Source organism: Stylophora pistillata, chromosome 13 (genome assembly GCF_964205215.1).
Source record: "Stylophora pistillata chromosome 13, jaStyPist1.2, whole genome shotgun sequence".
Taxonomy (NCBI): domain Eukaryota; kingdom Metazoa; phylum Cnidaria; class Anthozoa; order Scleractinia; family Pocilloporidae; genus Stylophora; species Stylophora pistillata.
In genome coordinates, this window is record NC_142531.1 from 1,158,324 (window position 1) to 1,171,840 (window position 13,517).

Sequence of the window (13,517 nt, forward strand, 5' to 3'; positions counted from 1 at the left end):
TTTTCTCCTACGCGAGTTTATTATTAATGGCCTTTCTCGTAAACACGCCATCACTTTGCAATTTTTTCGTGAATAAAAATGATCAAAGAATGTGACTCTCGCGGTTACTTGGTTTTTTGTTTTCTAACGTAATCAGCTTAGCGACTTTTCAACTGGCTTTGATGGTTTAAACAAGAGATTTTCCCCAACACGTCAGTTCACAGTTGACACGCGATTTTTAATCTTATCGCACCACTTGCAATAAAATATTCAGTAATCTGATGGGTAAAGTCATGAACATGATTTGCTGGCAAACCCGGGTCTTAATACACTGTGAAAGAGGTGAGAGAAACGCTAAAAGCTACTCTCGAGAAAACCAAGGAGTTTGTTTAATACCGTGACTCATCCACACTGACTTTAGAAACCGTAACTTTTCGACAATTTGTACAAAACCTTGGCCCGCTATGTTCCCTTATAACATTAATCGACATTTAAGGACAAACTACCCATTCAAAGTTACGTCACATGGATATGTATAAACTATTCGAATTTTATAAAACTGATGTTGTCTTTGAGAAGATTGTTTTGAAAGCAATTTCTTTTTAAATCATCTCTTATGCCACTACAAACTGAATTAGTTCCTCATGTTAAGATAAATTTTGCGGTTTCATGAAGGTGAGATTTTAAACAGTCGAATCTCATTGTTATCTCATAATGTGTACTTACTTAATGAGTGGGAGGGCCGACGGTTAAATATTTGGTGTTAGGTCATGACGCAAGGACTTTGCTGCATTCGGTCTATGCGTCATGACCCTCAACCAAATATTTTCCGGCGTAGCCCAATCAAACTCAGTCAATAAGCATTTTATCGTATGACCACTAAGTCTTAAAACTGTTTGAGATTTTGTTTGAAACCAAATAAAACGCAACTAATTACATAAAAAGGAGCGCACTAGACACCTAGAAAAGGAGATTCTACAATAAAAAATTTTCCTTTATTTCTTAGAGTCAGAACAAGAAACTCACAATTTACCGAAAAACGTGAGTTATCTTCTCATTTCTGTTTTATTGCAAGTTTAAGTCCACTATTCAAATCCACGCACTAGGAGATTACAACCAACACGGATCCGTGTGTGCGAGGTTCGGGACGGGTATTCCCGAAACGGTTCACGTCAACCCGTTCGATCCAACGTGCGTCAGCTTTCAGTATTCCATAGAATTACGTGACCCAGACCGTGCGAATGATATGATAAAATTCAATATTGAATACCAGTTTTCAGCGTTGGTTAAAAAAGTCTACAAAGGTACAATTTGCAATAACAATCTTTGATTCCCTCAAAAAAGCTGTAAGCGCCAAATATACTGATTCTAACCGCCAGTGGCGGTCAGCACCATACTGTATGTCTATATAATTATAATTGTATATATTGTGGGAGGAAAAAGACAAGTAAACTACAAGTTCATCCCTACAAGCCTGTTTCGTGGTCGCCCACTCATCCGATGAGTGGGCGACCACGAAACAGGCTTGTAGGAATGAACTTGTAGTTTACTTGTCTTTTTCCTCCCACAATATATACTTCGCTCTACTTCTATGTATTGAGCACTGTTCTACGAAAATCAAGTCACACTTTAATTATAATTGTATATTTTTTCGTGGCTACTGAATAGATTTGTATGGGTACGTGTGACGAAACAAGTGTTAACCGCCCATCTGAATGTAAAATAAGGTCACCAAAATAATATATTAATGTGTCGTCTAAGAAAGAAACACGAAAACACGCAATACTAAGTGAGCCATGCGTTGAGCAAGAATTTCCTGCGTAAGGAAAGAGCTCTTCAAGTCCTGGGTCATTTTCTTTCCATGAAATTAAGTTTACACGTACCGGAACATGCCTGAGCTGGGGGACAAACATAAGCTCGTTGATAGTCACAAGTGAATGAGCATTAGACCTAAGGTGAGATATGCTGCTGCAGGAATACAAGTTAGGTGAAATCAGCAAAGTAAACAAAGTAACAGTAGAAATTCTTTAGGTTGAGGATCGACTGTAGTAACTAATTCCCAAACCAAAAACAAAAAGGACCGCTGTATTCTTTCACGCGTGCTAGAAGTTTTTTTTTTTTATGTTCTGTCAAATGTTGTTTTTCTTTTACTTTGTTTATTTTTTCTTTGCTGTGGTCTTATTTTTGTCCCTAGTTATTTAAACCGCTACCTATGAAGAAGCCACGAAGCAAGAAAGCTGCGTGGCTAAATCTTAGTGTTGGATTTTAGTCATTAACAATCCTGAATGTGAAGCAGTAAACACAGAAACAGTAGAGCAGGTAATGATTCTCACCATTTAGTTCTAAAGAGTGCCGTTCTGACTGCATGAATTTATCCTCAACACTTTGCTATATATTTCCTTTGGTGCTTTGAGGTACATTCAATTCTAATCTAGCGTTTACTACAATTTGATATTTTTGGTTTACATCTAACAACTTCTTTCGTTTGACCAAACTTCAGTCAGCGGACAAGAGAAATCAATAAGCGACATTTGCTAGTTATGGGACTTCATCCGAACCAATTACACATTACCCTATTGTAAAAGTCAACTAAACACCACAGAATTTTGAATTGAAAAAAAAAAAGCTATATTGATTTAGAGTTACAGTCATATCATGGTGATGAGATATAGTACCCTAGCAATCGGCGTGTGATACTCTAGAGCATGCAAACAGACTAAAACATTGGGAGCATTAATTTCTCTTCCCAGGAGCAGACATCTTAATAGTTTTCTTCAACAAAAGTAAAATTGGACCACCTTCAAGACTAATTAGGGTAGTGTGATGTGGATCAACAAGGAAAGTTAGTTCGTTGTCTCACCTTCAAAAACTGAAAATAGAAGACGATCTTAACTCTTCTGAGGATTTGAAAAACGCAGATTTAACCGAAAAAGTAGAGACACGACTCCACACTGCAGAACTTTCTTCCGCATGCCTTCCGTCGTACCACGCTATATAATTTTTATTTTATGAGTCAAATCATTATATCAAATTATCACACCAAATTAGCCAATGGGAGAAATATTTATGCGAGAAAACGCCATACCTGGTTTGTGATAAATGTCCTGACTCTTATATCAATTATTCTATATAAGAATATTCTCACACAAATCAGTAAAGAATTCACACTTATTTTGTTCCGAAACAAAACTGGCTTTTGGTGGGGTTAGCAAAACAGGTAGATGCAGCATTAACAAAACTCTTTACCCGCCTTCCTTGATGTAAAGTAATTATCACAGCGCGCTCACGAAAAGACAAAGAATTGTGCATACATATATGTGAATATGAAGACCATCATAAGTGACCGTAAGTCATTTGTAGGATTATAGTAATATAAGTAAAAATTGTTAAAACCTGGCTAACGCAATAACCGATCTGAATTTACATTGAAAGATGGCTCATTTTAAGCTTACTGTCATCAAACCTCACGGCGAAAGTAAAAATTTATCTTCAAATTTTGGTACTTTGATGTGGTCATATTAATAAAAGAAAAGCATTGAGTATTTTTTTTTTTAAATCGGTTTGGAACGGAACAAATGCACGAACCTTTGAAAGAAATTCGATATCAACGTGGACATGCAGATGAACTAAGGATTAACAGTCTTCGTGGTAATAACATTTCCAATCATTATGTGATTCATTCGCAAAGTCATCTAAATAGAAACTCTTAACAATAATTCCATTTCCTCCTAAATGATAAGTCGTAAATTGTTATGCTAACAGTATTATGAGGCCGCTCGACAGCGGCCACTTTATAGCGAGGCATCTTTGTCAATATTCACACGTCAGACAACAGGATATCTCACAAGAAATGTGTTTAAAATTCATAGGCCAATAGAATAACCAAAATAATCACGAGTGCGTGAAACAGTGATTTACTTAGGCCTAATAAGACAAAACATAATTTTCAAAAGGTAGCGAAAAAAAGGGTAGATAAAGGTGCATTGTAACTTGCTAGAATTACTGTGACAGCGTAACTGAAATATATGTGACACAAAGAACATAATTCAACATCAGAATAGCTTATCGCACCACTATTTAACCTACATATTTGGAAAAATACTAGAAAGCGGCATTTCCCGAGGAAAAGCATGAATGGAAATTATACTCACTGCTTTCACCCAAGCGGTTTGTTAGACCGATGGCGAAAACCTGGCAGACACCTTCACTCACAAGAATAAAGCAAAATAAACTCGGCTTATGGATGCAATGTGTACTGTCACAAGCTGGTGATTTGTCATTTACACAAGGCTAATTAAAATTTAACACTTGTACAAGAGGGAATAGGGAAAGCAAATTGTGGTTTTTCCGATCTCAGAACAGATAAATAAAATATCACTTGGCTTGTCAAATATGTCATTATGATGATTGTATATTCTTGGTTGATTCCGCTAATGTACGTGCTTAGTCAAAGTCATCATTTTGGAGGAAACAATGCTTGAAAATCTTCAGTTTTCTGACTGTTGTTTCACTTTTTCGGATCCAAAATGAGATGTTTAAATCTGATAATATCTAACACATATACGCATTTAAAAAAAAATCAGGTATTTTGGAAATTTTTTTCCTCCCGTCGGCTTTCGCAATCTTAGCTCTCTGTTCGTTTGCCAAAGGCGTCTTATTATTATCAATTTGAAGGCGTTAAAGCATAGTTGAAATGTGTGCGAAATAGGACGTTACTGTGATTTGGTTCTTCATTACAAAAAAGGAACCAAGATTTTCAAATTTAACTAACAAAAATGTTCGACCCTCGTCTGAGGTTGTATTGTATTATTAGAGAAAAATTTATCCATACTTCGTCCAGAGACTGAATAGGATTCTTTCCGCACTAAACATAGCTGTGGCGGCAAAACCACTTGAAAAGAAGCTGATTGATTTGTTCATTGTCCGGTTGCCTGTCTCTGTCATCCGATATTAGTAAAAGATTATCGAATACAGGAACGAGATAAAAGGAATACGTATTAAGTTTGCGGTTTGAATCTCGAACTAAAAAAGAATTTTGCCATACATAAATATAATGCAGTAAATCCAATGTAATGGCTTTTACAATGGAATTACAAGGTCTTGGAGCTAATTAAGTGACACAGTTACCATAAATATGTCCATCGACGCTGTAGTCAACAGCTTTGACATCATGCTTAAGCCCCAGTTTCCTCTTCAGTTCAGTTCTCTCAAACTGAAATCCATATTAAACAGCATCATTTTCAGCAAACCATCTCTAACACGATTTTGAAAGCAATCCTTTAAAACATGTCATAACCAAGCCTTGACACCGTTTTAAAACCGATCCTTAACACTTTGTTACAATCCACCCTTAGAACCATGTTATCACCCATCATCGATACCATGTTGAAATCCCCCCTTGGCACCATGTTACCATGGTACAATCTATCCTCGGCACCATGTTAACACTCATCCTTGTTATCATGGTAAAATCCACCCTTGGCACTATGTCCCCATGGTACAATCTATCCTCGGCACCAAGTTAATACTCATCCCTGATGCCATGGTACAATCTACCCTTGGCACCCTGTTATTACTCATCTTTGTTATCGTCGTAAGATGCGCCCTTGGCACTATGCCAGTATTCAACCTTTACGCTATGATAAAATCACACCTGGCGCTACGTTTCCACCCATCCTTGTTACCATGGCTCAATCCACCCTAGGCATCATGTTACAATGGCACAATCCACCCTTAGCACTTGGTTACCACACATTCTCGATACCATGGTAGAATCCTCCCTTGGCACCATGTTGCCACGCATACTTGATATCATGTGACCATCCATATTTGGCACCATGTTACGTTAGAATTCATACTTGATAGCAAGTTACAAGCAAGCTTGCTCAGCATGTAACACCGCAGCCTTCGAATTACTTTAGAAGGTATCCTCAAAACCGTATTGCTAACCATCCTAAAGACCACGTTACAACAAATCATTTGTACCCAGCCATGGCACCATGTTATAACTTAGCCTTGGTTCCATGTTGTCACACATTTTGTTCCTCATACCATTTTGTCACATGTTCCTTAATAAGTTCACAAACCTTTTCTTTTTTTCACTCAGCGCGGGTGAGTTATTTGAGTTATATTCAGGTTGAATGAGCTAAAGAAATTTTATGAAATTATCATAAAAATTACGCCACGAAAGGTGTAATCCACTTTCAAGCCCTCGCGTTTTATAACCTTTGTCAAGAAAAGTTATCGTCCTGAATTGTATTTTATCGCTAAATTTGAATATGTTCTGCTGAAGTAGCTCATTGAGACAGAAGCAATAATTGTGCCATTAGTTTTGAATTTTGAAGTTCTCCATCTTGATGCTTTTTAACATGTTGTATTGCTTTCTTTACACAGGCGCAACAGGTGCTTTTGTTCGTTTCTTAGCAATTATTTTATGAGAACATAATGGATATGGAATGGTATACAGTTAAAGAGACAATGCCTAGCCATTTGGCTGTAAACATAACCAAAAAACGCGTGGGAATGAGACTTCCTTTAGCCAGGATACAATGGATCAGATATCATTGTGACTCAGACAATCAAAACTCTCTGATTCCACCATCCAATGGATCGTTCAATTGTTGACTAAGCGCAGCCAGCACACCTTTAAATTCTGTTATTAAGCTCGAGGCTGTCGGCAACTGCAATTCAATAGCAAAGGTTGGAAAAGGGGATGTGAAACCAGAAAAATAGGGCAGTGAAGATAGATTGCGAATGTTCTCGAGGATTTTCAGCAGTTGACCGCAAGAAGGAAGGAACACAATACTTACAAAATCAACTAGCTCACAGTCTGAACAAATTATCTTAATTTGGAAATCTTCACAAAGGGTCATATCATATAGTCACGGAGTATCTTTGCGTAGTTCTTCGATATTCTCCGTTCTTAAAGCACTCACAAATTTTCGAAAGAAAGGAGGGACATACTTAAATAAAGGGTTCATTCGGATGTTTCAGTATTTTTCCGAAATGGAGGTTGTATACCGTTTTCCTAACAATCAACTTGAATGATATGGTAACAGCGCGCAAATAGTCTGGAGGTAACTTTTATAAATGTAATTTCGTACAGGTCACCTCAAAAATTAATAATCGTGTGCAGCATTGGAAGATACTTGGTTAATCAGTATATCTTAACTGAATTAATAACATCCTCTTACAATTTATAGTTATTTCCATATCCATCCGGCCAGCATCACGTCACTGTTATAATATGATTTAAGTTTTTTTTTTTTCACTCGATGTCTGAGTGAATTTAAATGTTTTATGAATGTGTAAACAGAATAACAGAAACGAATCACTTTCGACAGAATTTTTGATTTCTTGACTGAAAGTACCTTTAGAAAATGAGAGAATTTTTTTTCCTTTTTGAAGTAAAACTTACGCTCACCAAATACGAGGTTTTCTTACCTTTCCACTGGTTTATCGGTAAAAGGTTGACAGTAATGTTGTTCAAATATGTCGAGACTCGACGTAAAAACTTTCTTTTTAAGTGTAAGCAGACAACAATGTGGACCAATCTGCAGACCAGTGGTGGACGGCTGTGTTGACAGGATCAAGGCATGTTTGCATTTGCTAGTGAAGCAGTTTTATCATTTTATATAGTGCAGGAGTTCAATTTAACCCAATACGTCACTGTCATCTTTAAGATGGTATAAGTGAGAAGATATATTTTGTAGATAATCGACGCATGTTCCAGATGAATACCTCAACCAATACAAAATCAGCTAAAAAGATCCATGGCTTCCGGTTTGTGAGAAGCACAATATTCGAATTTCGACAACAAACCCAATTTAGTCTTTCTTATTTTACATTTTTACATTTTTTCGATCAGTTCTTATGACAAATAGATTGAACAAAGATCTATCTCCACTGGACAAGCCAGCAATAAAATGATCTATCGTATTTCGTTTTCTTTCACCTTAGCCAAAGAACAATCTATATTGCTGATCCATAATCATGTATATTAATCATGAAATCATATCTTAATTCCGTAATTTAAAGCGTCCCCTCTGACACACTCTACTGGCCAACTAAATAAAATTATTCTTCCTATGGACTCGTATTTGTTTGTTCAAGGCTCATAAGAATTACAATGGAACAGTTTTCCGCCCCGTCTTATTATTGGTCAACAGCAAATAACTGGTCACATACACAGGAAATCGTCAGTGTACATTTAAGTAATCAACTGTAACTATTTTGCCGACAAAAAGAAGAGATATTTCATCCGGCTCGCTAATTGCATGGAACCTCAGATGAACCGATGGTCATCAATTCCATGCAAACAAGTTGTGTTGATTTTATTTTTAATATTGATCGATGGCAACAAGATATGTTATTATGAATTTAAATTGTAAGACCAGAATGTTCTCTGGTATGGGATGCAAGTTAAAATTTTCCGCGCATGAATCATGTAAGCCTATACCTTACTAGTCCAAAACTGATTGCTAAATCTCACGTTATCACTAGTCTACCGATTAACTTTTAACATTTAAAGAAGATCATAATGAGCTCATGTCGTGAACCTTCTATTAGAATTCAGGCATGTGGTCTCCATATTTCAAAGCAACAAATGATTATGCATTCTGTTCATATCACTGAATGCTTTTAAATTGGAGTTTTTAATGGCAGGAAGTGTGACAAGCAAAACAGGATAAATCATACTGATATGACTGAAGTGCACTTTTGCAGACGTGACATAGAAATAAAAATAAATGGACACCTTACCTTAATCTGCTCGGTTATCTGTGGAGCAATTTTCAATCGACTGACCAAAGTGATCGGGGAAGTAAATGATTTCACTAAACTAAGCTCCATGATTGGTCGGCAACAACTCGCCTTCAGCCAATCAGATTAAAAGTAAAAATACTTGGGACTTGGTTGCTTTCTGACATTTTTTCTCTTTTGAGGCCAACTGGTTGTCTACTGTTAAAGTACTCCTTGACATGACTCACTATGAGATTTATCTAAGTTGTACTTGGTTATTTTGGTTACTTGTTTGGTTTTTAGGTTGGTCATGCTCTGAAAATTATTATAAGTTTAAGGAAATTGAGTAGTACAGTATAAATGCTCCTTTGGGAAACCAAAACGCAAAGAGTAAGTCACTGACGCATCTATTCAGGGGAAAAGGAGAGCTTATAATTCAGTCTTAGTGTCTGTTACCTCTTTAGACAAGACATCGAAATTTGAAAGGCATGTCCAAAATTTCATCCTCGGAGACCCCAGGGGCTGTGAGTCGATTTCAAGTTAAGGACAGAAGAGCCCCTGGGGACATTGTCTTACAAGACTAGTTCCAAACGGTCGCAGTCGTTCAGGCATCTGATTGGTGCTAGAAAATCTTTGTGTTTTTCTGCCCAATCAGAGTGAAGTGTCCTTTGGAGTCCTTTCGTGTGTTTTAACACGCACATATACAACAAACTCTGTTGCTCGCTATGTTTGTTTGGGCCGTGCGACGAAGCTTTGCCCGAGGTGAAAAGTTTCAGTCTCAGCACACAATGTAAGAGAAATCGATCAAATCTTACCGGAAATTATACTGAATACTTTCGCAGGTATCACAAGAGAACGTGTTTAAAAGTTTGCGAGGTTCTTAGAAAACATAATGGTTGCAAGCATTCATATGTTGCTTTAAACGTTAGATGAGATGTAAGCCTAAATCTCTCAAGATTTTTTGTATAATTTGCTGTAACTGAAACTTTTCCAAGCCCGTGAAACTATTTCGTCGCACGGGCCACGCAGGTATGTCGAGCAACTGGAAACTTGAACTGTTGCGATTTGGTCGAAGTTATTCGGCATACTACCTGTATTTGCTTCTAAAGTGATATTAATTTACTGTTGTGTTTACAGCAAACGGCAAAAATGACCTCTAATTCTACTCACCTTTACCTTTATCCTTGAAATCAGTAATCCTAAAATAACAAAAGTCTCTTGTTCATAGCTTGTGCCTATATCTTCGTCCCTGCGCAAAAGTTTAACGTAAACAAGAAGTATAATTTTTGCCTTTTGGCGTTAACGTCATGCTTAACCATTCTATACCTCAGTTTTTGCCTTAAGGCGGAAGGCTCATAATCTCTCATAGACTTCCTAAAATGCTAAACCACTGAGATGGGAGTCACATATTAAATACGCAAATGTTCAATCTATGTCAAAAATCATTAAAAAGTTATGATAAAAATGAAATAAAGTTCAATTCTAAGGCTTTGCCTAAGCTCGCTTCGGACGCAAATTCAAAACAATTATATTTATTTTTTTTAAAACTAGTAGAGAACGTTGAGCCTACACATATATTATCTGAAGCCCCCTTGAACCGCCATCTTTGTAGTCTACCCACAAATGAATTTATCATTTTCAAATCACCAACGAGTATTCGTTCCATCACTTTAAGTTTTTTTTTCGCTTTACCGTTCAGAGAGATAATTTTTTCCCACGATTTTGTGTTTTTGGGTGTTTTAGATGGAATCTCATGCTGGGAATAATGTGGTAGGGAAATACACCAGGATAACAACTGTTCTTCTTTGGAGGTGGTAACTAGCCCTCATGATCAATAAGTAATGACCAGGTAAATTACCCTTCCCTCGCTTAATTACAGAAGTCAAATTTATGTCAAAAGTGAAATATTGGGTGCTATGAGATTAAAAGAATGAAGATTGACAACGCAAGACTTCGTTTAAATTTTAAATTAACAGCTCGGAGGATTCTTTGTTCCGCACATCATGAGAAAATGGTTCTTTGACGTGCCTGAAATTAAGTTTTATCGTTTAAAAAAAAATCTGAGAAGTGGCTTTCAATTCCATGCAAAATTGTGGTTACTTCCAGATTATCAAACGAGGCGATTAATCCCGTTTTCTACTTTAAACCTTATGAACGAGAGTGTGACCAGATTCATTTGAAAGTAGCGAATTCGTAAGAATTTTAAAATGGTTAAAGCTAGAGGAATTTCCAAGCTCAATTTTGCTACTAGCTATATATGCTTTCTTGTCAGTCAGTAAGTCTAAATCTGATCACTTTTTTTTAAATATACATTCTTAAGAACCATTTTATTATTTCTAATAATTATCTCTGATATGAATTAGTTTCTGATTATTGTCATCATCATCATCATCATCAACATTGTTATAACTATCACGCGGATATTATTTGTATGTTTTATTAGTATAGTTTTAGAGCTGATCAAAGAGTTTCCAGCAATCTGATTGGTCGAGCGGTTCCTTATATAAAATGTTAAAATGAAATATTAATAAATGTTACTAAAATGTTATGATTTTAGAAATTTCTCTGTTGCTCAGCTCTGAAATTATACTAAACAATTATTCGCCTCAGGTTCGGTGAATATTGTCGAATAATCCCCTCGACTTTGTCTCGGGGATTATTCGACGATATTCACCGAACCTGAGGCGAATAATTGTTAAATGTAAATATATATCTTATTAGACGTTTTGTCGCGTAGTATCGCTGAGTATTTTAACGAGCTGTGCCGTATTTTGACGAGCCCGTAGGGCGTGTCAAAATACAAATAACGAGTAATAAGTTATTTACAACGTGTAATAAGTTACCTATTATCCAACACACCAAATTGTTATTTCAGTGCAGGCGAATTTCGCGGATATTTATTTACGGGAAGTGCGCGATAGAAGTAAGCGAAGCGGAACGGAATTGGCGCGTTGTCGTGTTGCTGTTTCGATTTTCTTCAATGAATGATGCAATTTCATTGTCGTCTAACTGCTTTTCTTCGTTCGATTTATCTGATAAACTTGAATCAATACTCGCCAGCCATTCCGACTCTTCGTCGTGAGAAAAATGATTTAAACTGTCCTCCATTTTTATCGTAACTTCGATCTAATTCGTCGCCTGCGCGATGCGAGGAAACCTGTCTAACTGGTTCTCTGGAGTACAAATATCGCTTGATATTTGTACGCGTCTTGGGCGTTACTTGTACTCTACGGAGTGTAGTTGGATAATAAAACATATTATTTTCCAAACAAAACTGGGGCATCATTGTTTCTTCCTTCTAACTCCTTCCTTTAAGATACTACTATTGGGCTATCGAGAGTTCCTTTTGAAAATTCGGAAAATGAGCTGTAAAAATCAAGATCTTAGAAAAACTGCAACTAATTTTCGGTAGTTGTCTCTTTCAAGTTAATTAAACAATAACAAGAAAGGCCATAAGTTATCAGGGTGAAAGTCGTAGAGATAATTTGGATCCAATTCTTGCAGGATTTTCTCGAACTTTTCTTATTATTGCTGGTTAGGAAATGAATTAATAAGCAAATTGGTAAGATTGGTAGCAAAGACGGAAAGTTTTCGACAAGCTATTGAATATCCGTTTAAATGGGACTATTGACCTGGCGGTTAAATACATTTCTGACTGTGGTAATCTAGGGCTCAAGCCTAAAAAGCTTTTCACCCGGCTTTGCTGCTAATAAAGCGATATTTACGAGATTAGAAGTTATTGCATCTTAGACTCAAGAAGAGCAGAGTTCCTAGAACTGAGAATGAACTATAAAAGAAAAGACGAAAATAGGCCTGTAACCTGGTAATGTTTCAGGATAATTTATTCTTAGAAGAGCGGAACACTTTGCGTAATTGTATCCAAATATGAAAAACAAACACCTGCTTTCAATCTCTTATGCTTTTCTCTTAAATTAATTGACATAATCCGTCGATCGGTTTCACCCTTGTTTTTTTTGTTATTTTCCACTCAACAGCTATTTCACTTTGAGTATTACATACAACTTCTTGAACCATCCTACCATCGACCTTTTCTAAATTACAATTTTAGACTTTTCGCTCTTCAAAGCGGAACATTCCATCGTGTTGACTTGAGCTGATTTTCTCCGCATTTAATAATGCCGAGCAAAGCAAACCCTGACTTGCTATGATTATGTGGAAGTACTTTTTCAAAATTATCTCATAATTGTTGCTTATTAGTTCGCGTTTTGAAGCCTCGAGTAAGAAATTATTCATTAAAATATCTTCACAATATCATACTCGAGAGTGGGTTGTTTGTAGTCTCACTCTACTTGAAAAACTAGAAACTGGCTAAGAGTCAATAAGTATTAAAATTGCAATGTCTGGTTTAAAAACGTTTAAGTTACCTTGTTTCCAGAGGAAAGAAAAAATAACTGAATTACTTGCGCTCGGCTACTTCCAAAACAGTATAATCTCCATTCTCAGTTTGTATCTTCTGCGATTCCCATCGCATCTCATATGTATTTCAGAATCAACCACCCTCACCAAAGAAAATATTTCAAACCAAGATTTCGCCTCCTCCTATCAGGAGAGGTTAGTTTTAATCAGATTTTAGCCTTTGTTACCAAAGAAAATGAAATATTCTAACCACTGTGTTTATCATCCTTTTAACATCGATTCGATGTATTTTTTCTAGGTATAGCTTTCCAGTTTTTTCACACAATAAAGCTTTTTACTTATGACTCAGCACTTTTGTGTCATGGAAACTTTCATTACGTTCTTTTCATTTTCAAATCCAGTGTAAGCCACAGAACATGTGC

The 13,517-nt window shown here is 36.4% G+C and overlaps 1 protein-coding gene across 7 annotated transcripts in view; it reads right to left on the reverse strand.

Annotated features, from left to right (window-relative positions):
- LOC111345090 (nitric oxide synthase 3) overlaps positions 1–13,218 on the reverse strand; it is a 37,001-nt gene extending 23,783 nt beyond the window's left edge. For 2 of the 7 annotated variants that reach the window (XM_022952355.2, XM_022952401.2), the window contains exon 1: positions 7,423–7,622. The gene's annotated coding sequence lies outside the window, so the exon portion shown is untranslated. Of the gene's footprint in view, positions 1–4,130; positions 6,377–7,422; positions 7,624–9,888; positions 10,029–13,103 lie in introns of those variants that run through there. The other 5 variants (XM_088743328.1, XM_022952377.2, XM_022952361.2 and 2 more) reach the window with 5 other exon arrangements.
- Positions 13,219–13,517: the final 299 nt, after the last annotated feature.